Below are 25,846 nucleotides of genomic sequence, written 5' to 3'. Positions count from 1 at the left end.
TCTCAAAGCAAACTAGTAAAAAGCCTTCCAAGTAAAAAATTATCTAAAGAAAATACAGGACCTCAATTCTCTTAATCTTCCCTCAATTGAATGTAAAGAGTGATTAATTGAAATGCTGATTATAAATGATTTTCAGTGTACACAAGTAGATTCAGTCAGCTATTTAAATTCTGTTAGTATTTTTCCCATATAAAGTTGCATAGGTACAAATTGTCCCCCAAAACCAAGGCAATTCATTTCCACTTTGATATATTAATATGTTTGAAGGGGACAACCTACTAGTACTAAATGATTCCTATTTCCAGAAATTCATGCTAAATTTAGAGCTAGTATCAAAAGTTTACCACACATGCTCTCATCATTATCTTCTATTTACACTTATTGAGCAATATGTATAGAATAGTATATGCTAGACCTTTGTTATCTGTGGCATTAATGTTTCTTAGATTAAAGCCAATTTCACAAATCTGAATTAATACTAGAATTTTGTATGCTTATTATAAAAGTTGCTGCTGCTGCTGCTGTCACTTCAGTCGTGTCCGACTCTGTGTGACCCCATAGATGGCAGCCTACCAGGCTCCACTGTCCCTGGGATTTTCCGGGCAAGAACACTGGAGTGGGTTGCCATTTCCTGAAAGTGAAAAGTGAAAGTGAAGTCGCTCAGGGGTGTCCGACTCCTAGCGACCCCATGGACTGCAGCCTACCAGGCTCCTCCGTCCATGGGAGTTTCCAGGCAAGAGCACTGGAGTGGGGTGCCATGGCCCTCTCCGATTATAAAAGTTACCTTGTGGTCAAAAGACACAGAAAGCTTCCAGGTAGATATTCAAACTGTTATGTATTCGGAGAAAAAAAATAGATTTTCTAACGGTGTATGAAAATGCTTTCTAGTTCTATTGTACACAGTTTTTTTTTGGACTAAAATTCTATTGAGTGAGTGTAATTAAAATGAAATTGGGAAAGTACTCTAATTTATGTGGGTTGCAGCTCAAGGCATATTGATTCATATGGTTTAAATGACTGTCCTTAAAACTGTAAAAAAAAAATTGTAAGGCTTCTCAAACTTTGCACATAATATAAATTTGTGTTAACTATGTAGAAATTGGGTTTTCTTGGTGGCTTAGCTGATAAAGAATCCACTTGCAATGCCAGAGACCTGGGTTTAATTCCTGGGTTGGGAAGATCCCCTGGAGAAGGGAACTACTACCCACTTCAGTATTCTGGCCTGGAGAATTTCATGGACTTTATAGTCCATGGGATCACCAAGAGTCAGACGCGACTGAGCGACCTTCACTCACTTCACTCACATGTAGAAATTTAAAAAAAAAAAAAAATGTATTTTTGACTCAAAATTCAAACTTCTAAAAATAATAAGTTGTTACTTCTGTATGTCCTTTGTAAATCTGAAAATTTTACCAAATCACTTAGATAGTGAACCAGATGCTAAGCAAAAATAATATAGCTATAACTTAAAAGAAGAGAGGGAGGAATGTAGCCCTCGCTCTTATTAGAAGGCATATGTACTCAAAGGCAGGAAAATTATGAACAGCTGTTAGCCACCATGTCTAAATTGGTTGTGAATATCTGAAATAGTTGTCCGTAGTAAAAGGAAATTCATGGTTATTTTACACCTTTAGAAAGGCTTTAGTTCCAGCCTATCAAAGCTTATTCTTTCCTGGAGGAAGCTCAGAATTACACAGTTTCCACATCTGTGGAGCATGTTGTTGCTTCTCAATCATCTAACTGCCCTAAGATCGGCACAATAAGATCACTGTGTCTAGGCATTTTCTCAAGCCACGTTTGTTTTCAGCAGGACGGGAGCAAGGAGGCTAGGAGAAACAAAAGCAGATGCCCAGTCACAGGATGAGAGTCACTTTCCAGCCTACGTAAAACTGTTAGTGGAAGCATGAACAAGAAACTCTTTTTTGTTTTCACTTTTTTAACCAGCTTAACTGATTGGAAAAGAAAGTTCTCTGCACTTACCTGATCATAAGGAACTGAGTATTTTTTTTTTTTTAATAGTTATAGTTTCTTAGATCTTTGTTAGAGGGGAATACTATTCAGTGAGTACCATGAAACACTGTTTTTATTATAAAATACCAACATCAGTCAAGCTTTACCAAAAAGAGCCTTGTTTAGGTAAAATTTTTATAAACCTATTTATCTTTTCCTCTTTTGAATGTTTTTGATCTCAAAATTTTAGGCAATAATAAATGATACTTAAATTTTACAATATGCCTGAGAATAACTGTCCATGTATAAAATGTGAAAGCTACTATATAAGAAAAATGATTACAAGGCACTTTATTTTATTTTTTTATTGAAGCATTAGCAAAGTATTTGTACAGCAGTGTAATTCAGTTATACATATATATACATCCTTTTCCATATTATTTTCTATTACAGTATATCACAGGATATTAAATATAGTCCCCTGTGCTACACAATAGGACCTTGTTTATCCATCTATTATTTATCTATAAATAATAGTTTGTATCTTCTAACCCCCAAATCTCAATCCATACCCTACCCTTTGGCAGCCACAGTTTGTTTAAAAGGCATTTTTAAATTAACTAAAAAATTGTCATATATTCTAAGTTTGGTGTGCGTCCCTGCTAAGTCACTTCAGTCATGTCTGACTCTGTGCAACCCTATGGACTGTAGTCCATCAGGCCTCTCTGTCCATGGGATTCTCCAGGCAAGAATACTGGAGTGGATTGCTATGCCCACCTCTAGGAGCATCTTCCTGACCCAGGGGGTTGAACCTGTGTCTCTTAAGTCTCCTGCACTGGCCGGCAGGTTCTTTACCACCTGGGAAGCCCTCTAAGTTTGGGGATTAAAAAAAATACAATAAGTTTTCATCCATTTATGACAAAAAAATAAATCTAGTGAAATGGACAGTTGCAAAATCTATTTTAATGTACAGATAGACATCAACTATTATCCAAAACAAACTTATCAGAAGCAATCATCTTTTACTTCAGTAGTCACTGAAACTTTCTCTAGAAGACCAAATTCTTCCTTGATTAATTGGATTTCATGATGTGGAATGAGCAGGAAGAAAGTAATGGTATATTTGCTATTTTTGACATAACTATCACCAGTTCCACACACTACTGGGTCAGGATATGCTGCCATTTGGATGGCCATGACTAACTCACACTTTATAAGACTAACTGAATTTTGGTGGAAGAAAATGATCTTTGAAAACTGACCACACAGTTAACCAAAAAGGTTTCCTAGCTATCAAAAATTATTCTCCAAATATGTTTTATGAGGTATGTCCAGCATCAACTCATTTGTCTTTCATGAGTTTTTGAGGGTATTGGATAAATCAAAGTTAGGAACATTACAGAGAGGAAAATATAAAGAAATTTACAATGAAGCAAAAAGATAACAATGACCTAGATTTATAGTTTAAGGCAAGAGATCACAATTCTTATTTAATAAATCACTGGCAAATTGCCATTTATCTAATAGGAGTAATTCATCTCTTTTTAGGATCCTGTCTACAGGATAGTCCACCAGCAGAGGGGCAGGAATACATTTTGATGGTGATTTGCTGTCATTAAAAAACCTAAACAGTTTTATCAAAATTAGAATGTGCCCATGTTGAGATCACTAGTTTCACTGTTATCATTTCTCTGAGAACTTGAGTGCAAAAAGCTGATGGATGGCAAAAAGATTAACTTTGAAAACAGGATATAAATAACAGTTTTGTTTTTGTTGTTGTTTTGTTTTTTGCTTTGGTGGGCTTCCCTCTGTGCTAATTCAGTGAAGTTATACTTAGGAGTCTGTACCCTCTTGACTTTAGGCATTGATCTCCAATCTATACACAATTTTATCCCTTCTCTGAGCTTATCATATCATTGCTTCTGTTATTTCACTGATTAGTGATTGTTTAGAGTTGACCCTTAACATTTTTATATGGCCCAATTTTGATCACTTAGTCTGTAGACCAAACTAGAAAATATGTTTTCTGAAGGTAGGAATGATAGTTTTTTCTCTAAAATTTATCATTTTAAACTAGCCCAGGATTGAGAATAAAAGTGTGTGTAGCTCATTATTCTTATCTGATTGAGTTTTGACTGTAGTTTGGCCAATAGGCTCTGACTTTTGTATTTCTCTCAATTTCTTCTGCCACCCTGCCCCCTGCCAGTACACGCTCTGTTTTTTCCTCTCAGATTTGAATCTTCATGTTTTCAGCATTGGGTTTATCAGCTCAGGTCTTCTGAGTGTTCTCTTGATTGGCTTTGTGGAGTAGATCCCTCAGTTCTTGATGTCTGTGCCTGCCTTTCTTTCTTAGCCTTCTGCCCAACTTCCTGTCTTACAGATGCTTTTCCATTTACTTCCAGCTTATTAACAACGTATTTGTTAAGATAATCATGGAAATAAGCATTATGAAAAATTCAATAGCCTGTAAATTAAAAAACAAACAAACAAGCAAACAAACATAATTTGCTCTCCACAGCCTACTTGTAATCTGGGGATGAAGGGACAGAAAGCTGTTTTGATTTGAAAGCAGATCTTGTCCTGAAAACAGTTCTGTTGCTGTAATAAAGGTGAAAAATCACTGAAATTTTGGAGAAAATGTTTAGTGTTTGCAGCTTAAGTTATCAAAATCATTTATATGTTAATTATTCTGCTTTAGACATATATTACTTACACAGTTTAAACAATATCTGTATTTGTATTAAATCTGTCATTTGATTAAAATGAAAAGTGTTAAGACATTCACTGAGAGAACCAGGGATATGTTCCATGGTGCCCACTTGTACCATGCATTTATAGGGGTAAGAGGTCAAGCTATTTGACCTCTGGTCACAAATCTAAATCCCCATCCCACATAGGACTGATGAAATGACCTGCTACAGAGACCTGCAATATGGTTCTAAGTTGTGCATGTCATGCTCCCCAGAAGCAAGCATCTTCTAATTTCATGGCTGCAGTCACCATCCTCAGTGATTTTGGAGCCCAAGAAATAACATCTGTCACTGCTTCCACTTTTCCCTCTTCTACTTGCCATGAAGTGATAGAACTGGATTCCATGATCTTGTTTTTTTAATGCTGAGTTTTAAACCAACTTTTTCATTCTCCACTTTCATCCTCATCCAGAGGCCCTGTAGTTCCTTTTCACTTTTTGTCATTAGAGAGGCATCATCTGCATGCCTGAAGTTGTTTATATTTCCTCCAGCAATCTTGATTTCAGCTTGTGATTCATTCAGCTCAGCATTTCACATTATGTATTATGCATAGACATTCATATTCACTTTCCAAGCATATTCTCTTCAAGTCATGTGTATTAAAAGCCAAATCATTAGGATATTGCTTTGTGAACTAAGTATCAGGGTAAGGGACTACTGCTGTTTGACTCTCACTTGTGTGTTTATATATATATATAGTTTCTTTCCACAAAGCATGATGGGCAAGATGCTGCTGTAGTTTTAGAAGGAGGTCTTGCATAGAATCTCTATCGCTTGGCAAACACCATCCCAAGTAGGATGTTAATTGGCTAAATATTCAATCATGTCCAAGTAACCATTAGGAATACATTTAACCAAGTCACAAATTAAATGCCACATACCTTATTTTTAGCTGAAGCATAACTCTTCCTTGAAGATACCTCTGTCTGCATCTTTCACTTTTGAAATCACTTTCTTGCTGTAGGAACTAGGATTGTGTTTTGCGGCTGTATGGCATGGCTTGTGGGATCTTAGTTCCCCAAGTTTCCCAATCAGGGATTGGACCCAGGTTCTTGGCAGTGAGATAATGGAGCTCTAACCACTTTATCACCAGGAAATTTCCGCCAGGAAAATTTTCCACCAGGAAAAGTATTTTCTAAAGTAAAATATTCTCTTCTGCTAATATTCTCAGCATTATGGTCAGTTATCTTTGGCCTTTCCATTGTCTTCTCTCTTCCTGATTCCTAGGTCAAGCCTACTCACTCACTGAAAAATTTGGCAGGGAGTGAATCACATTCCTTTTCACTAAAATTCCTCACTATTCTGAACTAATATCAATAGTTCTATTTTAACATGGAATTTCCATAGCTCAGAGGCTATTCTGACTCCTTATTGTGACTGTATATATTTCTGTAGCAATTCATTACAATTTAATGGTGAAGTTTAAATCTTTTAGGGAAATCTTATTTTCATGATCGTCAGGATCTTAGAGTCATTCCTCAGTCTCCTCTATGCCCTGACTGTAGATATCAGCTAAAGTGGTGGCAGAAAGTAAGTGCTGGGTTTTGTGGGGAGAGGCATAGTAGAAGGGTTTAGTGAAGGCTTAACAAGATCTCAGTTTCAAAAGATCAATAGTTCACCATGCTGGCCAGATACCTACCTAGGGGGAGCTTCATCAATAAAGACATAAAGGTATTAAATAGAGTGGTGAAGTATGTATGAAGGAACAATTAGAAATAGGACTGGGCATCAATTCAGTTCAGCTCAGTTCAATCACTTAGCCATGTCCAACTCTTTGCAACCTCATAGACTGCAGCACAACAGGTTTCCCTGTCCATCACCGACTCCTGGAGCTTGCTCAAACTCATGTCCGTGGAGTCAGTGATGCCATCCAACCATCTAGCATCATCTTTTAGGACTTGAAAAAGCTGAGCTGGAATTCCATCACCTCCACTACCTTTGTTTGTACTGACGCTTCCTAAGGCCCACTTGACTTTGGACTCCAGGATGTCTGGCTCTAGGTGAGTGACCACACCATTGTGGTTATCTGGGTCTTGAAGATCTTTTTTGCATGGTTCTTCTGTGTATTCCTGTAGCTCTTCTTAGTATCTTCTGCTTCTGTTAGGGCCATACCATTCCTGTCCTTTATTGTGCCTATCTTTGCATGAAACTTTCCCTTGGTATCTCTAATTTTCTTGAAGAGATCTCTAGTGTTTCCCATTCTATTGTTTTCCTCTCTTTCTTTGCATTGATCACTTAGGAAGGCTTTCTTATCTCTCCCTGCTATTTTTTGAAACCGCATTCAGATGGGTGTATCTTTTCTTTTCTCCTTTGCCTTTAGCTTCTCTTCTTTTCTCAGCTATTTGTAAGGCCTCCTCAGACAACCATTTTGCTTTTTTCATTTCGTCTTCTTGGCGATGGTTTTGATTACCACCTCCTGTACAATGTCACGAACCTCCGTCCATTGTTCTTCAGGCACTCTATCAGATCTAATCCCTGGAATCTGTTTGTCACTTCCACTGTATAACTGTAAGGGATTCGATTTAGGTCAAACCCTAGTGATTTTCCCTACTTTTTCAATAAGACTGGAATTTACAATAAGGAGGGTATTTTTCCCCCTGAACCCAGTAGGATATACTGGTCTTCTATACCAAATAATGCATGTGTGAGTCTTCCCATCCCTGGCAGCAGGGCAGGGTGGAAGAGTGGTGGGGCCTCAGTCAGGGCTCCGCGGTCCCTGTCGCCACCACCACTATGGTGGCTGCTGTAGCCGCTCCCGCCAGGACTGGACGTAGAGAAAAAGATACTTAATCACTGTCTTCATACTTGGTTTCTTCCACTCACCTGCATATGTAAAATAAGCCTCAGATATTACATTTATAAGGAATTAATTTATAACCTCCTTATACTTCTTCTGAGTCCCCGAACTTGATTTCATCCTGTCCCTTAAAATATCCATGTTTTTTTGCTGCCACTCAGTTAACACAACTGCCATGCCTCAGGCAGCTGTTGGGCAAGAATGAGGTTGTTGCCTGATAATGGAGAACCTACTACATGCAGAATTTTGCTTTATTTTTAGCTATCAGAAAATCATTGAAGTGATTAGAAATCCATTTTTTTTAAGGGGAACTGGGAGCTTGAGTGACTGGGTAGATGGTGTTAGCAATAGCTTCACCATACTTCATTAACAACATTAAGAACGCAGTTAACTTTAACCCCTAGTGATTCTTATGGTACATTAAACAATTCTCTAAGATAAAGCTATTCTGAAACAATAAACAATAATAAGGTTAAGGAAAAACTGCTTTAGTAAACTTTTACCATTCAAATAGCTGACAAGAGGAAACTTTGTTCAGTTGAAAATATCTTCTGCAAGAAAATTTAGACTTCTTCAGCTGATGTTATAGCATATATACCTATTTTTTAATATACTTGAACAATTCCTATTAAGGAATCTGTACCCCCAAAACGAAACTTTCCCCCTAATTCCTGATCAGTTGCTGAAGGATTAGATCTCATCTTTAATATCTGACCTGTTTAACTATGAACCAGTAGGGGCTGACTCGTTCATGGTTTCACAGATGTAAAAATAATGATCCCTATGTTACCTATATAAGAAGGATTTATAGTTTTTGGTACTAAGTTTGGTGAAGGATGTTTGCTGGATCATGGATGGTCAGTCTATTATCCAGGCATCTCCAAGTAATCTTTTCTTTGACATATATAAACATTTCCCCTGGATTCTGTTCAACCTTAGAAGAACTAGAGATTTTGATTTACTGGTGAAGACATCAGTTGCCTTGTAGGTACCAACAGTTTCATTTTGTTTTTTTCTGATATCAGTTTTATAGTTTCTGTAAAATAGGGACTACCACTGTAATCGATCTTTGGCTATCTGCTCACCTGAGCATGTTTTAACACTATCAACTGAAGTCCAGTAATTGGAACAATGAAATGGTGATGATAATATTTCATTTAAGAAAAATATAGAGAAAATATTTGCATATGTTTCAAGCCTTCAATATAGTTGATGTATGGGAAACTTTTAATAGCTTGGACTTCATAATGTCTGTAACTAACTTTCAAATACCATGACATGAATTGTGCTTTAACAATCTTTATAAAAAAGACTCATGTCAGTGAGACAGACTCACCTAAGAAGAAAGAATTTAAATAGTCATATAGTCCAGCTGTGCACAAACCTGTATACCCCTAAGTCCTGGGAGAATTTGGAAATATTGCAAAGAATCTAATAACTCTTTTTGCACAAGCTTCTCAGGCATTATTCACAGAGGAAATAAAATGTCTCTAGTACATAGGTTTTTTTACAAATCTATGAATATGCTTTCCTCCTAGAAACACAATCAGAATTTTATGAAAAAGTTAAAGGGAAAGCTAAGAATGTGTATACATATTTCAATAGAAAGCATGATAGAATAATATTAAAATATACAGTTAAAATTCTGAAATCTACTGCAGAACAGAAGACTACTGGTGATAAGCTATATATTAGGTTTTTGAATAGGAAAATACTGAAATGGGTCAATTCTCCCTAAATTAATCTATTAGTGCTATGCAATTAATCCTGGTCAAATTCTTAAAGTATTTTTTTTCTTAATGAGAAAATGACTCTAAAGAACATCTGTAGAAATAAACCTAAGGAAACATGAAAATAATAGAAAAAATAAAAGCATATTTTAATAGTAGTAATTGTGCTATAAAGTTTCATAGATTAAAAATTAATATGGACATAGATCAATAGTCCACTAACCTAAGTGGACTAGATTAGACTCAAGTATAATGGCAATTTAGTAGCTTATAAATGTCATTTAAAATTAGTAAAGATAATTGGATCATTACATAAATAGTAATGAAAATAAATATGGCTATTTCTTCACTATTTACACAAAATAAGTAATAGATTTAAATGCACAGTCTGAAATCATGTAAGTATCTACAAAATCCTGGGTATATAATCTATAATCTTGGTGTGGAGAAGGTCTCTTAACCACAAATTAAACATGAAATAAGAATATATTTAACATCTACATGCTCCCAACACAAGGTAGAAAGTCTGTAAGCCTATATTTGTAACACATAGTAAAGAATAATATCAGATATATGTTAAACTATTATAAATCAATTTGGAAAATGTGTTGAAAATTCTCTCAATAGTAAGGAAAGAGTAGGATCATTTCCATTCTCTGTTTCTTGAACTATCCTGACATTCCCATGGACATGTGAGAGAGTGTTGGGGTTAGAGCATTTTATTTTAGACTCAAGTGGGCATGGGAGCTTAGCATCTTTACATATTTTCCCCACTACAGTTAAGAAATAATGAAGTCCTTCAAATTTAATGCCATATTCTTATGATTTTTTTCCCCTATTTCTCTGTGTTGAGACACCCTTAAAAGCTCTATTTGCTATGAACTCAAACCCACGTCTAGCACAAACATGAGAGAATATATTTGTGTGGAAATGCTGAACTACCTCACTGTCAGGTTTTTACTCTTCTGGGTCATTGTGACCCTGTCTTTTATAGTACAAGAGCTGGAGAGCCAGTCAGCAATTAGAAACTGACATCAACATCTATTGCTGATCAAGCAGAGGTTGAATGCAACTGCATTACGGAAGCCGCATAAATCTCCCGTTAGTCAACTTGTGCTTGCCCACATAAGTCTGAGGAGGTTGATATGTGCTCTCTGGTTTTTTGACCCAGCATAATAGATATGATTTTTCTGTAGGAGCTTCTTTACAGAGTACGTTTAGCATGAGAAATCTAGACAAAAAATTAATTTTGAAACATCTCAAAATCCTGAGGGCAGCCTGTTATAATTATTAGTATTAATATTTGGCCATGGCCCGATTTATTATCTACCCTAGAACATAATAATGGCATGTATATTCTTTAATAGAGATTGAATATTATAATTTAATACTATATCAAAAACAACAAAAGAAAACATTACCAAACGCTTCTGCCACATCTCTCTCAGGGATATTTTCCACGCAGATGGGTTTATGTATCAGGGCGTGTAGTGGGTGAAAACGGAAACAGGAAAACTGGTTAATAAGTTGTTTTGTCTCTATAATGCCAAATATCTCACCAGCTTACTTCACCAAACTTGCTGAGTCTTTCCTTACCAGAGAGATTAAACTGTCTGCTCATCTGCTTGTGATTAGAGTGTCTTAAAGACACCGATAGCTTACTTCTCCACTAGAGTGAGCTGGCATTAGCCTGCTCAAACAAACAAATCCAACCATCTAGAAAATGTCTCCAGCCAACACTTTGAAGCTCCTTGTTTTGACTTCCATAAGTGTTTAAGTGAATGAGAAGAATTTAATTGGCTAAAATAGTCATGCTAATTTTGTTCTTCTCCAAAGACAATTCACAGCAGGGGAAAAGACCTCTGCTTAATGCTGTACAATTATTTTCTTTCTTTTTTTAAAAAAAATTATTCAACAAATATGTGTAACACTTAATAACAGCCTACTATACTTATGCTGCTGCTGCTGCTGCTGCTAAGTTGCTTCAGTCATGTCCGACTCTGTGCAACCCCATAGATGGCAGCCCACAAGGCTCCCCCATTCCTGGGATTCTCCAGGCAAGAACACTGGAGTGGGTTGCCATTTCCTTCTCCAATGCATGAAAGTGAAAAGTGAAAGTGAAGTCACTGAGTCGTGTCCAGCTCTCAGCGACCACATGGACTACAGCCTACCAGGCTCCTCTGTCCATGGGATTTTCCAGGCAAGAGTACTGGAGCGGGGTGCCATTGCCTTCTTGCACTATATTTATGAGGACTTTACATTTAATTTTTTTAGTAACCAGTCTTAGTTAGTTTGTGCTGTTATAATAATAATATACCCTGGGTAGCTTAAATTCCTCATAGTTCTGGGGGCCAGGAGTCCAAGGCAAGGGTGTCAGCATGATCAGGTTTTAGTAACAATCTTCTTCCTGGTTTCCTAAAGAAACCCAACATAATACACCAAAAAGAAATATAAAAATAAATGTAACATTGGTCTGTCTATGGATTTCACTTGAGTGAAAGATTTGAGTGATAGGTTGTGATGATCAAGAAGAACAGTGTTAAAGTTTCTAAATGGGAAGCAGAACACATGAAAACAACTTAAAACGACTCCAACGACTTGGAGCTAAACCTGTCTTATTAGGAAAATAAATATTTTTTTTCAAATTAAAAAAAATTTGAAGCCAACTGTATATGAAGAGAGATTCTTGATCAAGTGGAGAACTGTGATTGTGAGAGAATATAAACTGTATCACAACTTGGAACAGGAGATGCGACTCACAGAGTAACTTAGGAAAATGCTCCTCCGTAAAGCTGTAGGAGGCAGTAAAGAATCTACAGAGTCCAGGCCATACTGGTTGAATCACAATCTGAAAATAGAGTGTGACCAAGCTCTGAGAATGGAAAAGAAAGGTTAAAGCTGAGAAAATGCTGTAAAAGACGAACTGGTAAAATCTGATGATTTGAATGTGGGACATACAGGATTAGGGATCAAAAAAAATATTTACTTTATGGGCCCGAAGAATGCAGAGTTTGGTTTGAACTCCCCCAAAATTCAGCTGGATTTTGAAAGTCTTCCAGTTTCCTGGAAGAACTATAATTGATATTTTGGAATGAATGGAATGGTTTGCATGTACTTGAGGCAAACCATAGTCTATTTTGCAATAATAAGTAGACTGTCAGATTTATTATTGTATATAAGTGAAAAAATATTATAGGAATAAATGTTTAGGCTTTCTGCTCTTTTTATGATGGCATTTCAAGTTCTAAACCACAGTCAGCAAATATTACTTTTATATTTTCCAGCCCGGTAACTAGTGCCCCTTTGTATAATTTTATTACAACTGCTTTTTTAGGTTTGGCTGGTGGAAGTCTGCACTGCTAGATTAATTTGAGGATTTATTAGGTTTGATTTCAAAAAAGGAAGCATAAAAAGATATACAGTCAAAAATTAATGGGGACAATTATCAATAAATGTATGTGTGCTTGCATGCTCAGTCATGTCTGACTCTTTGTGACCCCATGGACTGTGGCCTGCCAGGCTCCTCTGTCCATGGAATTTTCCAGACAAAAATACTGGAGTGGGTTTCCATTTCCTTCTCCAGAGGATCTTCCCAACCCAGGGATGGAACCTGTGTCTCATGCATTGGCAAGCAGATTCTTTACCACTAGTGCTACCTGGGAAACCATTAATAAATGCTTAGCCCTAAACTATGGAGGGATTCATCAATTAAAATTAAATATAAGTATACTTTTTACAAGTTATTATGTGAGGAATATACTAAGGAAGAGATATATGTAGGATTTCTTCTAGAAGTTTATTCGAAAGAGTACTATGGTAATGCAGAATATACTTATTTGTGTAGCTTTCTGGTAATTCTAGAATGTGCTGGGAATTGACAGTATTAAAAAACCCTCTACCCTGGATTTTTAATATTAATAGAAGTAGTGAGCTGGTAGATACCCCTTGGCAATAATATTTGAATTATTAGATAGCAGATCTAATTGACACTGGGATTGTCAATTCTCATGTCTTCTGTGGCATTTTCTGGGATTCAAGACAACTATCTCCAGGGGGTTTCTTCTTGTAAAAAATTGTTTTTTTTGTTTTTTTTTTTTCCCCTAATAATACAGATTTAGCTCCAAGCTGCCTTCTCGATCCAGACAGCATCAAACAGCACTGATTTAAGAGCATACTCCGGACCCAAACTGCCTGTACAGTATTTTTATCATGGCCTGCTCTTTGATGTATTAACTTGTATCAGTTACTCATAATCCTATTATGCTTCAATTTTCTTAGTTGTGCAATAGACAGAATTGTAGTAACTACCTCACAGGGTTTTTAGAAAATAAATTAATATCTTAGTCTTGGCCTTGTAGCATGTGGAGCATGAGGGAAGGTTTAAGAGGCTATCCTTTTCTGTGTTTCCAGCCTAGGATGATAAAAGTGAGAGAAAAAGGCAACAGTTGTTACCAAATAGGTAAAATAATGCTATATCATGTTTACCGATCTGGGTTCTACATCACAGCAAGCAACATGGAAATAAAGCAGGTCTCTTGAGAGGCATGTTTATTGGGAATTACCTGGAAGAGTTATACTAAGGAACAGCCACAGAAAAGAGAAAGAAGGGAGAAATTATATTCATGAATCCTCATTTGTAATCCCATCAAAGTTTATCTCAGTGCAGAGCTGGTTCTCATGCAAAGCAATTTGAGGTTGTCATCCAGTCCTTGGTGTTTTTTCAAGGAATCCTGCAGCAAGGTTCATCTGAGTCTGACAGTGGAGGAGACCTAGCACAAGGAAGACGTGATGAGAGGGAGGCCATCAGAGAAATCTGAGATGTCCAGGGTGTCTGACACAATGAATCAGTATTTGTGAAGCACTTAGAAGAATACCCAAGGACGGTAAATATGTGTTAACTATTACTACTCTGAGACCAGCTACAGAGAATGTCAAGTAAGAATGAGGCTTGTAAATAAAGGGTTGTGCTTGATAGTGGTTTTATGAGATTTTCATTGTCCCAAGATTGTCTCTGATGCCTTTTATTTGGCTGCTCTAGGTCTTCGTTGCTACACAGGCTTTTCTCTAGTTGCAGTGCATGGTCTTCAGTACTTGCAGCGGGCGGGCTCAGTAGCTGTGGTTCCCCAGCTCTAAGGCACGGGCTCAATAGTTGTGGCTCACAGGCTCAGCTGCTCCACAGCATGTGGGATACTCCAGGATCAGGGATCAAATGTGTGTCTCCTGCATTGGAAGGTGGATTCTTTACCACTGAGCCACCAGGGAAGTGCTGTCTCTGGTGTCTTGGGTTAAACTGAGACATAATTAAAACTCCCTTTAAAGATTTAAAATCCAGAGGGAGCTAGAAATGGTCAATGCTTTCAACTTTCCACACCCCACCCCACCCCAACCAAAACATACATAGCAATTTCAGACCAGGCTCAGCTTTAATTTGGATGATGGTCAACATACTCAGTGATGCTGACCACAGAGGGGAAGACACTTGCTCCTCCATGGTTTTGCAGTAGATGCTAGAAAAATAAATAGGTAACAGTATTTGACTTTCTCTCTGGAAGTCTCTGTTTAGTACTATATCTTTGACTCCAGGGCTTCCCTGGGGGCTCAGACAGTAAAAAATCTGCCTTCAATGTAGAAGACCCGGCTTTAATCCGAGTCAGGAAGATCCTCTGGAGAAGGGAGTGGCGACCCATTCTAGTGTTTTTGCTTGGAGAATTCCATGGACAGAGGAGCCTGGTGGGCTACAGTCCATGGGGTCCCAAAGAGTTGGATATGACTGAGTGACTTTCACTTCCATGTCACTTTGACTTCAAAGCTAATGAGTCTGGAGGAGGAATTCTCTAAACAAAACTGGAGTCATGGAATGTGTCATGAAGGACAAACAGCTACAACTTTGGGAAGCAAACCTTAGAAGGTTTCTAGTAAATGTGGTTCTGCCCAGAATCCCACAGATGGACCAGACCAGTGCCCCAGTGTGAGGATTATCTGGTGAAAGCTATGGCGTGCTTCAAGAAAAAAGTAAATAAAAGCACAAATATTAAAGCATAAAAATTATCTACGTCCACCCAATGGCACCTCTTATTTATTTTATCCCCATCCTCATTCAAGTCGTCAAAGGTTTTACCAAACTATTGCAGTATAATGTTTTCAAACTTTGTGTGTCAGTGACATTCTGTAAACATGCAATGTAATTTCAGACTTCCTGTATAAATCTGAGTCATCTAGATGCTGACATAACAAAATTTCTTCTCTGGAATTTTAGCTGCTTTTCAAAAAAAAAAAAAGATTAACAAAGAATGCTGTTATGTTTCATTCTAATTAATATCACTAAAATGGAAAGAAACTAAGTGTATCAGGCTTGACTGTTTGCATGTTAAGTGGGATTCCCTCTTTAAAGAAATTTTTGCATCGTCAAGGGATTAAACTGGCTAGTTCTCGGCTGTTCTCATGCAGACCACAGAATTTGCCCCTCCTTCTTGGTGTCTGATGGAGATTTATGCCAGATGCTTAGAATAAAGGGCAGGATTTCAAAATCTTACAGTCAGCATTAGGGGGAGAGTGGATTGCAGGAGAAAAAAATTAGATTGTTTCAGTATTCTGAAATACTTGAAAGCTTGGGAATGTGTGGTGTTAGCATATACATTATCTAACACACAAGACCATCAAATAAAAATTCAGAAAACTTATTTGGTCAGAGTGGGTTTTCTCCTCGTCACATTGTTTTCTTGACTTCAGGAAAATGTGGATGGATTTTGAGGCGTTTGCCACAAAAACCCCAAATTTTCTTTTATGTGTGCTTCACTGAAATAAACATAGGTGAGATTACCAAGAAATGATCACTACTCAAAGTTTAGGATCTATGTACTCCGAATGTATAATTCCTATTTTTTTAACACATGGATAATGTAAAGGAAAATTGCTGTGACGATTTTTTCTTTACGTTATGTCTTTCAAGATCTAAATATTGCTACACATAAGATTTGTGTGTAGACATTTTACTGTATCATATCTATGACTTAGTTATTCATACCCAGGTTAATGAAAATAAATTTGACCCTAAAAGATCTAACGATATTTTTACTTTATTCATACTCTTTGGAAAGTAATTGACCTCCAATTAAAAATAAATAAATAAAATGTAAAAAAAAATGACATAAAGTATAAAACCGTGGAGCGAAAATAGAAAAGTTGTAGTGAATCCATCCATTTCCATAATGTAGGAATCTTTTATTCTTTAAATCAAATGTATGTGCTTTTGACTGAATTTCTTAGCTCTCGTCTCTGATTTATCATAATAAATTAATAATAAATAATTAACATAATTGAAAAAAATAAAAATTATTATGCTGACAATAAATAAATAAATAAATAAAGGGCAGAAATGGTAAAACAAAATTTTTTTTTTACTCAGTCTACATCTATTTTTGCTAAACTTTTAAAACTTTTTATCTACACTACCAGACCCTAGGGCTGAGGGGTAAACACATTGATTTTTAAATCATGAAGTCTTATTCTTGAAATAATTACACCTGAGATTAGATTCCAGGAATAAGGGTTTGGCGTGCAGGACTATTTGAACCAGCCATTTGATTCTGTCAATTATTTAAAATTTACATGGTTCTCTGTTTCCCTGTTAAAGAATATATTTCTTCAAATATCACTTTATCCATTCTATTAATGTTGTAAACAATATATGGTAGATGAACTTCATCACAGTAAAAGTTTATATATATACGTGTGTATATATATACATATATATATATGCCTGCCTGAGTGCTCAGTTGCTCAGGTATGTCCAACTCTTTGCCACCCATGGACTGTAGCCCACCAGGCTCCTCTGTCCGTGGGATTTCCCAGGCAAGAATACTGGAGTGGGTTGCCGTTTCCTAGGGCAGCAGAGGATGAGACGGTTAGGTAGCATGACTGACCCAATGGACATGAATCTGAGCAAACTCTGGGAGTTAGTGAAGGACAAGGGAGCCTGGTGTGTTACAGTCCATGGAGCAGCAGAGTCAGACAGGATTAAGTGACTGAACAACAGCGACAACTCAAGGGCATCTTTCGGACAAGGGATCAAGCAGATGTGTCAGTTGAGTCTCCTGCATTGGCAAGCAGATTCTTTACCACTGCACTACCTTGGGAAACCCAAACACACACACACACACACACACACACACACACACACACATATATATGTCCAAACAACAAATTTTGCAGAAATTCATTATTAAATTTTCAGAGAATGTTGGTAATATTTACACTGCTAGAGCTGTAAGTTGCTAATTATATGAAAGGAGAGAGTTGTAGGAATGCAACTTTTAGAGTGAATCTCTTCAAATATATATAGTCACACTCACTCCTGATTTAAGGTGAAAAAATGGCTGCAAAGGTTTTTTATAAATGTCACCATTGAAATATACTAGCATGATTAGCTCATGTCACTCTTCCATTGTTTCTTTAACAGTCATGTTTTGTTTCTGGCTTTGTTTTTTATCTTCACAAAAAAATAAAACAGATAATTTTAAAATTTCCTGTTAGAAAATAATCCTAACACAAGTGTGATTTCTGTATGCAGGGCATTGGATTTAGCTTTTTAGACCATCTTTCACCGAAATCAATCTATTTACTTGTGTGTGTATGTGTGTGTACACACAAACAATATTTTCCTATTTGAAAATAGGAATAAGAATTCCTATTTGAAAACAAACTGCAGTGGAGATTAAGTTTTTAACTAAAGATCTTAGGTTCTCCTCCTGCACACATAGGAAGCTTGCCCCCTTAAATTAAGCATGACTACATGAATTGCTTCAGCCTTTGCAATATGAGCAGAAACATTTCAGACCTGGGGTGCAGCTTACCTTGTCTGTCTTCCACACTGTGCAAGCTGGGTCTCTGAATGAAAATGATATGGAAAGAGTCCTTTCACAGTTTGTGACAGACATTTGATATTAAGCACACCCCACTGTTGGGACCTAACCTGAGCCATGACAGGCTCAACAGGCCACACTAGGCCTAAGCCTCAGGTTCTTGTAAGCATGAGCCATAATTCTAGGAAGCCCCACCCTAGGAGAGTTTCCACTGGCACCAAACTGGACTAAACCTGAGTCATAATTCCAGGGAACCACACCCTGGGAAAGTCCCTGATGGCGCCAAACCTGAGCCAATCCGGATAGGGATGCGGGATTTGGAAATCTCGTGCGCGTATGGCTCAGCCAATCATTACCCACCAGCTCTACTAAGAACCGCCTGTATAAAAGCAGCTGTGAGTCAGAGCTCAGGGCTCTTTCGTCAAGACTCCACTGTGCTGGATGAGACTTGAGCCCTAGCTTGAGCTAGCAATAAACCCCTTTATGCTTTTGCATTGCTGTGGACGTCTTAATCTCTCAGTTTTGGGGACTTGGACTTCGGGCATAACACCCACAAATAAAATAATTAACTTTTCCTGTTCAATCCACTAAGATTTGTAACCATATCAGTTACCATATCAGTAACCATATTGTTACCAATATCAGGTTTTCCTGATTCTCTCTCTGTTTATCTCTTCCTCATTTCTTCCTACTCAAATACTCATAGAACACAAAGCATTATAGTCAAACTTCTTTTCTAAATTAATAGGGTCACATGGAACAAAAAGACAATGGTTAATTGAAATCCAGTTAGAAATTCAACAGAGGACTTTTTTCTCTATATATTTATCTCATTCAAAAAAAATTCAAGTACTTACCCTTGTAATTCCCTCCTCTCTCCAACACAATCAGTACTTCATAAGTACCCACTTCCTAATGGTTTTCACCTGATCTATTTACATAGCTGTTGTTTAGTCATGTCCGATTCTTTTGCCACCCCATGGACTGTAAGCTGCAGATTCCTCTGTCCATGGGATTTCTAGGCAAGAATACTGAAATGGGCTGCCATTCCTTCTCCAGGGGATCTTCCCAACCCAGGGATCAAACCCTTATCTCCTGCATTGGTAGGTGGATTCTTTACCACTGAGCCACCAGGGAATGGATTTAAATAGATACTTAGGGTAAAAAGCAGCCAAGAAGAGGCACAGAGAGAATAACAGAGAAAACTTGCTATAGAAAAGGACTGTGAAAATGACTTTAAATGGAGTGTAGTCTGTAGTCAAGGATATGGTTTTCCCAGTGGTCATGTATGGTTGTGAGAGCTGGAAAGTGAATAATGCCAAAGGACAAAGAATTGATGCCTTCAAACTGTGGCACTGGAGAAGACTCTTGAAAGTCCCTTGGACAGCAGGGCAATCAAATCAGTCAATCTTAAGGAAGATCAACCCTGAATAGTCACTGCAAGGAGTGATGCTGAAGATGAAGCTCCGGTATTTGGGTCATCTGATGCGACATCAGACTCAGAAAATTCCCTGGTGCTTGGAAAGATCAAGGGCAGAAGGAGTAGAGGGCATCACCAATGCAGTTAACATGAACTTGGACAAACTCCAGGAGATGGTGAGGGACAAGGAGGCTTGGTGTGCCACAGTCCATGGGATCGGAAACAGATGGACATGACTGGGTGATTGAACAACAACAGCAACAATCTATAAAAATACTGACTCTATAAAAATACTGTTGTATAACTGAAGCAAATATAATATGGTAAATCAGCCCTACTTCAATGAAAAAGAAAAGAAATATGGGATAGTTATAGAAATAGTTCAAATGCTTATTGTCTTGACTCAATAATTTAAGAACTGAAATTCATAGAAGTTAGGAATGTACAGGGCACCTTAGATGATAGCCTTAAGGGCAGCTACTACTGATGTCCTTTGGTAAGAAAATTGGTTTGACTCACAGACACACACAAAAAAACATAAATACTGTAAAATATCAAATAGTATTAGTATTGTTAGTCTGATGTCAGTTTTGTTACTAAATAATAAGATGAATCAATGAATAATTTCGAATTTATCATGTCAAAATCCATGATCCAGTCTATATTTTCAGATTGGAGTTTCTAGATTTGCATTTCATGTGTATAATTATCTCAGGCCACACCTAAAATCATTTGAATCAGAATCCCTCAGAGGTAGTGAGACCACTTTTGGGTAGGGTGCTTTTCAAATTGGTATCCCAGGTACTGAAAACATATTTTGATATGGCTCCCATTATAGCATTAGAAATAAGTGGATTGGTGGCAAACATGGACTTCAAATGCAAACATATTTCAAGGATTATATTATATCTTAATCCTTCTTTTAAGAGCTGCTTTGGTAGTTGTTATTTTTAACTGCAGGTGGCTCTAGAAACACCTAGGTGCCCCAAATGAACTTAAGGGTCAAGATGGATGATACAATGCAAAGGGGTCAATGGATTTTACTAGATGAACATCTTTGTTAAGTCATATAATGGTAACTGGAAAGAGCTTTAGAATGGATGAGAAACTACTGTTTTAGTTTTTTTTGTTTTGAGGAGAGATCTCTCCACCTTATCTCTACTCTTGTCGTACTTTTCTTTTTTGTTTATTTGTCTTCATTTCTAAACACACACCAACTGACATAAGCAATTTTAATTACTTGGTTCTGAAAAATGTCTTCTGAAGAGAACTTTGTATTATCTTCTGTGTTGTAGCAAATTGCAGTTATTTAGGAACAGCTGCTGCCTGCTTCAGGCATGCTGAGTGTCAAAGTATTCTACCCATTTGGATCTTAAGGTCACGAACTATAGGTCATTGAGTTCCTGCAATCAGGGATTCACTTGTTTTTCTTTTGTTCAGTTCACATTTTATTTTTGCTCCTTCTCTATTTTCCACCTTGATAGAGTGGAGATACCTTGTAGTTCCAATTTCCATTGGTGAAAGAGAGCCTTCATCTTGACTGCAATATTTAACTTTTAGTTGCAGGATTCCCTCCCCTCATTTTATTTATTTCCAGAGTTTATTTTCATGGAATTATTACCCTCATAGGTAAAATTTGTTTTCATGTGTGTATGCATTTAAGCATATTTGACACATATTTATAGGGTATCTTATGTATCTTAACTTTAATTAAACTTGGATGATATGAAGGCTGAAGAATTGATTGTACCTTGAGAGTCCCTTGGACTGCAAGGAGATCCAACCAGTCCATTCTGAAGGAGATCAGCCCTGAGATTTCTTTGGAGAAAATGATGCTGAAGCTGAAACTCCAGTACACTGGCCACCTCATGCGAAGAGTTGACTCATTGGAAAAGACTCTGATGCTGGGAGGGATTGGGGGCAGGAGGAGAAGGGGACGACAGAGGATGAGATGGCTGGACGTGAGTCTGAGTGAACTATGGGAGTTGGTGATGGACAGGGAGGCCTGGCATGCTGCAATTCATGGGATCGCAAAGAGTGGGACATGACTGAGCAACTAAAAGCATGTGTAACATTTAAATATAGTTTATTAACTTATTTTAAACATAAAAGCATAAAATTATTAGGAAATTGCTTATTGGTTCCCCAGAAGACAGACTCAGAGTGGGTGTGGAGTGTGCAGGCTGTTTATGATGGAGCAACCCCAAATCAACACCTGTGGAAAGAAGGGGCTATAAGCAGAACTGGTAGAGGGGGAAGCCAAGCCGCAGGGCAGACCCACCATATCTACGCCCGTGGAGAAAGGGAGTGCCTTTCTCAGGATTGGGCTGATGAGAAAACCAAGCTGCAGTTCCGACTTAGCAGATTTCAGCTGACCTTTCAGGTTAGTTTGAACCTTGAAGGCCTGTCAGAACTGCCCTGAGCTCGGTCAGGATGGCCAGAGCTTTATTCTCCTACATCCCCAGTCAGAGCGTCCTGTGGGACACTCATGAGTAGGAACGTGACCTTAGGGGAAGATGACCTTGGGCAGCAGTACTGTGCTTCTGAGGTGGTCCCTGAAGAGTGTTGTGAAGACTATCTGTTGACATAGCTCCAGTGGCCAGGGTATAAAGCCCTACATTGAAGGACTATCTGGATACTACATCACTAGGTAAGTTTGTGCATGTTTCATATACTATGAGCACACAAATATATGTTTATTTTTGTTGAGTAGATGTGAATAAGAGTGTCCTAGTGCCATTAAGAAGGTTTCCCAAACTAATCTAAAATGTGATAACTCCCTTAATATCCTCTTAATATTACCTCTTTAATTTTCTAAATCAGTAGGTTACTCAATTTGCTATTTTGTCTTTCTGTACAGTTTCAAGTGTACCAACCATCATTTGTGAAATGGAAAATATCAGAATGGGAAAAAAAAAGCCTTTAGAAAAATATTTTAAGTGAGAAAAGGAAATTAAACCTCAAGTAGAGTTATGTACAAATAACTTCACTGAACATGTATATGGTTGCATTAAAGATGGCTTTTTCTAATGGCTAGCCCCCACAAGGGGTTTTCTTTGTGGCTCAGCTAGCAAAGAATCTGCCTGCAATGTGAGAGACTTGGGTTCTACCCCTGGGTTTGGAAGATCCTGTGGAGAAGGGAAAGGCTACCCATTCTAGTATTCTGGCCTGGAGAATTCCATGGACTGTATAGTCCATGAGGTTGCAAAGAGTCAGACACGACTGAGCAACTTTCACTTAGCATCACTTAATGGCTAGCAGTCACTGACTATTAAAAAGAAACAAATGTATATTAAAAACTGAGAAAATAATACAAATTCTGATCCAATGGCAAATATATTTGCTATGGCTACATATCTAATAATTTTGGGGGGGGGAAATGTAAAAGAATATGAGATGAAAAGAATCTAAAATTGAATTTTGTGCTTGTACAAACATTGGCTCCTAAAGAATATTTAGAAGAAATAGGTTATACAGAAGAGTCAAGTAATGGTAGGTGGAAAGAGGAACAGAACAGCAAGATGTGTTTTAAAATGTTTCCATCTGATTCATCCTGCTCCAACTCTAAGCTCTTTGGGGCTTCTTCTCCCTCTAGGGGAGAGGAGGGGTCAACAGAACTAATAGCCTAGAGAAAGGTACTGGAAAAGAAAGGGAAAAAAAGTAGATAAGGGAATAAGAGTATAGAAAAAAACAGAAATATGAAAAGAGACAAGAAAAATAGAATCACTCATTAACAAAATTTTCAAAAATGGAAAAGAGAAAATTGGAAAAGATAATGAGCATGTAGCTTTTCAACACCTTCAAGGCAAGCCTATGCTGTGCTCAGTTGAGTTTGACTCTTTGTTACCCTGTGGACTGTAGCCCCCCAGGCTCCTCTGTTCAAAGGATTTTCCAGGCAAGACTATTGGAGTGCCTGAATATTGCCATGTCATCCTCCAGGGGATCTTCCTGACCCAGGGATTGAACCTGCGTCTCCTGAACTGATGGGCAGACTGTTTACTACTAAGCCACCAAGGCAACCCTAAGCAGGTGCAAACGCTTCCACCAAAGAGCAGTTTGGCAAATCTCTCCCAACTCCTTTATTTGTCCTATGTGTTAGTTTTATGGATAGCTTTGCCATTGGGGAAAAAGTAAAATATCAAAGGGTAGGGCGTGGTTAAAAAACTGTCAAAACAGGTGTCACTGGGTCTTTTAAAAACATATTTCTGTCTACTTATTTGGCTGCACTGTGTCTCAGTTGCAGTTTGCAGGACCTTTTTGTTTGTGGAATCTTTTTGGTTGCGACCTGCAAACTTAGTTGTGAAATGTGGGATCTAGTTCCCAAGACAAGCTTTGAACCCATGTCCCCTGCATTGGGAGCGCAGAGTCAGCCAGTGGACCAGCAGGGAAGGCCCTAGATCTTAATATTGTTTTTCTGATTTTTGAGCACAAATTTTATCTCAGAAATAAACTACAGGTGAAATAGTGAAAATGTCTATAGCATGAAAGCTGTCAAATAATAGCTAACTGTTAACTGTAAGCCTAAGTAAAAAAGAATCTGAGAAACTCATATGTCATGCTTAACATCTTCCTTAAAAACAGGTAAGTTGTGCAGTTGCTGGAGATGTTATTTGGGAGGGGGTCCAGCTTCTTGACTTAACCATACATGAATCATAATCCAGATATTTAACTTAATTACTTAACCCTCAGTTTCCTCATCTTTTTAATTAGAATAGCAAACTTCATTCATACAGTGGTTTTCAGATTAAATCAGATAATGCTTTTAATGGATTTAGCATAATGCCTGACACACGATACTTTATCAAACCACTTTATCAGTTAAAACTAGTACATTAGATATTTTAAAATAGATTTAAAAATCAAGCATGAAGCATTTGAGGAGCTGATGAATTCTAGCTACTGTCAATATCATTTATTCATTCTCAGTACTGATTAGTAAAATTCTGCCCTCAAGATATGAGCCAAGGTGTAGTTATGCTAAGAATTCTGATGGTATTTTAAATATCTGACATTTGGAAATACTGTTTGTAAAAGTAGATTTTGCTACTTCACAAAAAAAAAAAAAAAAAGAGAGAGAGAAAAGCTATGGATAATTATATCCTAGTGATTCTGGCTTTGTAAGGGAAGGCCCTCTGGAAAAATATGTAGAAAGCTCCATGTAGTGTCCATTGTAAATTTTAGTTAAGTGACAGTACAGATGTTCTCAGACAGTAAGGAATCTGCCCCTAATGCTGGAGCCCTGGGTTTGACTGATGAGTTGGAAAGATCCCCTGGAGAAAGTCATGGTAACCCACTCCAGTATTCTTGCCTGGAGAATCCAATGGAGTGGGGAGCCTGGCAGTCTTCAGCCCATAGGGTTGCAAAGATTTGGACACGACTGAAGCGACTTAGCACCCAGGCACGCACTTAAACTGAGAGGCCAGATATAGTAAAAAAAAAAAAGTCCCTAGAATATGACTCGCTGAATTTTTTAAAAAAATTATAGTTCATGTTTCTACGTAAAACATTGTAACAAGAGAATGTAAGAATTTCAGATTTCTTTATCATGGTAAAAACCACTTACTTGAATTGTCATGATTTAAGGTAACAATTATTAAGCTAAATATGTGTAAGTACATCTTCTCTTTTACGCATTTTCAAGGTCAACTTTTTAAAGAACTCTTAATCTTTGCCAATTTAACTTTAAAAGGGAAATGCATGCATCTATTAAAATTCTGCACTTCCCAAACTGTGAATCCACCAATATACATTACATTAACTAAAAGTTATGAAAACCAAATGAAATAGTTGTGATAGTAACATTAAATTCTGTTTTTTTTTTTTTCTTTTTTCCTTCTTTCCCCCTAGAAGGGGATAGTGTGTAATCACAAAGTAAGGCCTAGAAACCATTCATAGTGACTCCCAATATTAGGGTGGACATCATTCTCAAGAGGTGATATAAACCAGACTGAACAGGAAGTACTCAACTAGAACTGACAGCCTTGAAAAAAGAAAAATGGAATGCCTATAATGGCATAGTGCTACTTGGTAGAGTCCAACCTTAAAACATGACTTGTTTGGCAGATGCCTGTTCAGTAGGTGTTTCCTTATATTGCCTTTTGTGAGCTTATTATGAACATGCAGTTTCTACTGAATGAAAAGAAAAAAGACTCCAGTTACTGCTTATAAAAAAATAAAGCCAGCAATTGTCCATCCACTAGGTTCTTATGTTCAGCCAGGAGAAAAAAAAAAAAAAAACAAAACAAAACACAGCACTTCATCGAAGGTAAGATAAATAAATACAAATATATATACATATATGTATTTTTGGTAGATGAGAGCTAATTACATATATGTAA

The sequence above is a fragment of the Capricornis sumatraensis genome, chromosome 1 (assembly GCF_032405125.1).
Source record: "Capricornis sumatraensis isolate serow.1 chromosome 1, serow.2, whole genome shotgun sequence".
Taxonomy (NCBI): Eukaryota; Metazoa; Chordata; class Mammalia; order Artiodactyla; family Bovidae; genus Capricornis; species Capricornis sumatraensis.
This window is presented reverse-complemented; position numbering follows the sequence as displayed.